Raw genomic sequence first — 4,908 nt, 5'->3', positions numbered from 1 at the left:
CACAACAAAGAGAAAGAAAGTCACATTTTATTATTCTCAAATATAACGTCACACTGGGAATGAGTGTTGAAATGAACAGCAAACGATGATTATATAAATTTAATTAACCTATAGGGTTATAGTATACTCAATTCTATCATGTATAATACTGTCAGCTTATTGTTTAAGGCAACACACACTATTAGTTGGCCCTGATGGGGCAATATGACATGTTCATAGGGGTGTTAATAGCGCAGTGATTTCATTAAGTAACTTTGTCTTGTGCCAGGAAGATGACGCATAACAGTATTAATTTCATCATAGGGAATATTAGTGTAAATTAACAGGGACAGAATTAATAAAGCAATTCTTCATAGAGAGAAAATAAAATTACACAAAATGTAAGTCTCACCAGAGACATTGGCAATTTCGCAAAATGTAGAGACTAGGAAGGAACATTAAATCAAAGACAAAATCCAACTGTATAAATGACCCAGGCCTTTGAAATATATCTAAAGCTATAGCAATTTTTGCTGGCTAAAATTTTTCCTAGTCGCATGGAATGCTGAGTGCCTAGAATAGCGCACTGTGCCAATTGTGGCACTTTTATGATATTAGTTCATAACGAAGTACTAATTTATAAGGCCAGAATAGCTGGTGGATGGGAGCTCTGCCTAAGCGGAGTATACAATAAAAATAAATGCCTGAAGGCAATAATGAAGAAGAAAGGAAACTATGGAAGAGAAGATATAGACAGTTCAAAAATAGAAAGTTACAAAAGGATAGGAATGAAGTAAAAGTAGCAGAATCTGGCACTCTCCTCTGGATGGAGAGGGTCAGAATTCTCTATAAGAGGGTGACACTGTGCCAGGCACTAGTGCGGAGAGACTATTGACTCTCATAAGGTTTCTGAAAACCTCGACGTCCTTTTCCGTTCTTCCTTCTACCTCTCTGAGATCAGTTTGACGATGCCGTGGAAGTCTTGAAAGACTCACGCCCTTTGGAGATGCAAGAGGGGCATTGGCTCCAGCTGCTATGACAACCAGGGCACTGGCACTCGTCCCTGTGCCTAATGCTACATGGCTCAGCTCCCTGAGTTTTTCGGCCAAATAGGATTTGGCAGAGTCATTACTCCAGGACCAGTTAGCTGCTGACAGAGGGGGAGTGGAGGAAGTAACGGTATTCGGCATGGGCTTAGTTGTTGGGATGGCAGACTTCAGGGGCACCTTCAAGAGGCACTGCCTATGCAGAGGTAGTTCTTGGAGGCCTGTGGAATGGGTCTGGAGCTATGTAAGGGCAGGGGCCCTGAGATGGTACAAAGGTAGGAGGAGACTTAAAATCTTGTCCTAGCAGGACGTCATAACCTCCTGGTATATAGGTTGCTACTGCATATCTTAGAGCGGTGAGGTCATGAGACTATCAACCAGACAGTAGGCAAGAACATCTTGACATGGTTGAGGCTCTCTATCGTGATGAATTGGTGCCTATCAACCTAAGCTCCATAAAGAATTTTATTCTCTCGAATGATGGATACCTGCGCAATGGTGTCGTCGAAAGCTTGGACCTGGTGGGCAGGATAGCAACCTGGGAGGTGTGACAAAGATGAGGCCCTGAGCAGGAGGGCCTAGAGCTGAAGGATTCGTCACTGCCATAGCAGTGACAGAAACAGGAGGTTTCTTGGGGCATCCTACCCAGGCAGCAGTGTGCCCGTGCACTTTGCATGAGTCACATAAACTCTTGCTAAATCAGGCCTGGGCTTGTTGTTTCTATTCCAATGGCCATTATTCTTATTATTATGAGGATGGGCAGTTCCATTCTGAGGAGTAGCAGCAGCTGGCTGAGGAGGATCCTCCTTTGAGAGGCACTGCTCTGTAGTGTGCCATTGCTTATTGCAACACCCACAGACAGGTTTCTAGGGAGGATTATTGCGGCGCGCAGGGGACGTGGCATTCGAGGGTGCCAGAGTGGCATTCTGGACTGCCAAAGCCAGTTGATGTGCTCTTTCTGCAGCTTCTCTTCTCTCTTGGGCTTCTCTTTCTTTCTCTTTTTCGGCTGCTTCGAATTCTCTCTTGTGCTTCTCTCTCAGCTGCTTGGAATGCTCTTTCAGCAGCTTCTCTTTTCTCTTGTGCTTCTCTCAGCTGCTTCTCTTTTCTCTTGTGCTTCTCTCTCCTTCTCCCTTTCGGCTGCCTGGTATGCTCTCTCTGCAGCTTCTTTCATTTTATTGTTCACCCAATTTATCAGTTTTGTGCCCTCCAGCCCCATGGCTCTTCCAGCTTCAGTGAAGGCCCTGACCTCCTCCAGTGCAGCGTTACTGGCCATCTTCTCAGCAGCAAAATGCTAGTAGTCTAGCTCGAGAATAACAGGATGGAAGGCTGTCACAAAAATTGCAAATGTCGCCAGGGGTATGCGGAATACTCGGTGCTATACTAGGGAAATAACAAGGATTCCTATGGCTGGAATATCTGCAGAAGCAGACGAGTTGGCAGCCAAAAGGCTGAAAATGTCCTCCACATAGTGCAGAAATCTCACGCAAGTGATGTGGGAAATAAGAGTAAAACAAAATTGTAAATGCCTCACGCAACTAGCGTAGGAGTAGTAGTCTAAATAGACTGAATGAAATCCACTTTGGTGCAGAAAACTCACGCAGGCGACGTGGAAATAATAGTAAAACAAATTGTAAATGGATCACGCAAGGGGCATGGAAATTGATAGTCTAAAGCCCAGTACACACTATGCATCATGATGCTCGCAGTGTTAGATGGATGCGTTGAAAAACGACTTTTTCAACACGAAGCCGCATCACCAACGTGTTGATGGGGCAGAGCCATTTAATTGCGCAGCTCAGTGATGCACCAGCGTTCAGAGGGGGAGGATGTCCACTCACCACCACCCACCAAACCCCTTGAGTGGACAAGGACTAACACTACATTTTATTGAATTACTGAAGGAGCATCCATCTGTTTGGAACATCAAATGCAAGCATTACAAGATGAGAAACATCAGGAGTGCAAGCTTGGAAACCATAAAATCAGAGCTATCGAGTTTTGTAAACTGTACATTGCGGAATGAAGACATTACTAAAAGCTGCACACCCTGAAGACACAATTCTACAGGGAAATGTCTGCAATCAAAGCATCACAGAAGTCTGGAGCTCCGAAGTTATGGTGTTTTGATGAGCTGCGTTTCCTGTAATAAAAAAATATTTGTGTACTTTGTACCTATATTTGAACCTTACTTTCAAATAATCCTCTCTAAGGACATTATAGATGGGGTTTCTGGGATGATTAGACCGAGGCTCTGTTTTGAAACCTGCTTGATTATTGGAGGCTTGCATACGATCCTCCAGCTGCAAGAACGAGCTCCTGGTGATATGCTGTCTGGAAAGCTGGTGTCCTGCTTACAAATATATGGTTCAATTTTTTTCCAACAATTTACAAAATGCAAGGATTGGCATTCTAGTGTAATTTTCAAAGTCTGTTGGATTTTCGACTTGTAGCTCCAAAAATTTTTCATAGAAGCTTCCCTTCAGAGGTCACCGAGAAAGCCATTGCTTTCACCACAAGGTTCTACGTTTCTTCCTCAAAAGTTTCTTTTTTGCAGCACACAGAGCAACTACACCCCACAGTAGAGTCTCCTGGCAAAGTACATCATTGGCAGACATCCTGCCTTTGAAAGCTGAACTGCGAGAACAAGTGAGCAGTGTTGCAGTACAGTTTGGCTACTATTAATTTTTCTCAACACCACTACTGCATCACGTAACTGATACATGATGGCATAGTGTGTACCATGCTTAATAGACTATAAATGAAATCCAATCCGGTGCCGAAAACTCACGCAGGTGACGTGGAAACGCAAAAATGTGGTCGTAAATCAAGTTAGATCCCAGTAAATAACAGCTCAACTAAGCTGTAATGGTCATGTAGATTAATGCCATGTCCTTCTTGCTTTTCTTTATTTGTTTTAGTTTATAGGTGCTTTATCATTTCTTGTTTTATTTATTGTTAGTTGTTAGAGTCTCAGGAGGCTTAGGAAAACAGTGCAGGTTTCTTACTTCATTAAGACAATAGTAAAAATATACATTAAATTACAAGTTAAGTATAAGACACGTGTTAGCCTTTCTTGAATCTTCCAACCTGTGAGGTTCTGGACACCCCACAGCGCTTCTGCTTAGGCTCTCGGCTAATTTCTATCTGATCTCGGCTTCTCTGCTTGCGATCTGGAAGGTTCTTCAATGGAAATTGTTCCACCTACCATAGGAGGAGGATCTGCTACTGTCCTGCTACTGTTCTTATTGGTTGAAGATTATCTAGTGCCGTCCCTTGGGTGTTATTGATTAACCTAATTCCTCCCCTTGTGGGTGGAACTGATGACATCACCGGAATTGTTGAGTTTCTGGCGAAAGATCACAAGCCAGGTCACAGGTGAGAATTTTAATGGGAGAGCTTAGATTAAAACTTCGCATGTATCATGGCTATTGTTCAAGACTCTTCCTATGACTAATTCTCTCTCTCTCTCTCTCTCTCTCTCTCTCTCTATCATTTGTCTATTAACGGTTCTCTCTCATTTCTTTTTCTCTTATATTTATGCTATTCCTAACTGACATTCACTTAGCCATCCTTACATCACTCGGTCACCTACCAACATTGTCCTCAATGTTTTTATATAAATAACAAAATAGATACAATAAGAATTGGTAATAAATGTAACAATGTACATAACAAAAATAGTTTCTCCAATTGTGGAGGAAGAGATAGAAGAAATATCATTAAAAAATAATACTAGTAAATGTTAAACTTATCAAATTACAAGCATATTTAATCATAAGTACAGTAAACGGACACTCAGAACAATATTCCGTAACAACATACATTAATTATGGTTATTTTTGAGTTCTGTCAATATCCCTTGTATTTTCTTGATAATCAAATG

Source organism: Macrobrachium nipponense, chromosome 4 (assembly GCF_015104395.2).
Source record: "Macrobrachium nipponense isolate FS-2020 chromosome 4, ASM1510439v2, whole genome shotgun sequence".
Classification (NCBI taxonomy): domain Eukaryota; kingdom Metazoa; phylum Arthropoda; class Malacostraca; order Decapoda; family Palaemonidae; genus Macrobrachium; species Macrobrachium nipponense.
Note: the sequence above shows the minus strand (reverse complement) of the source record.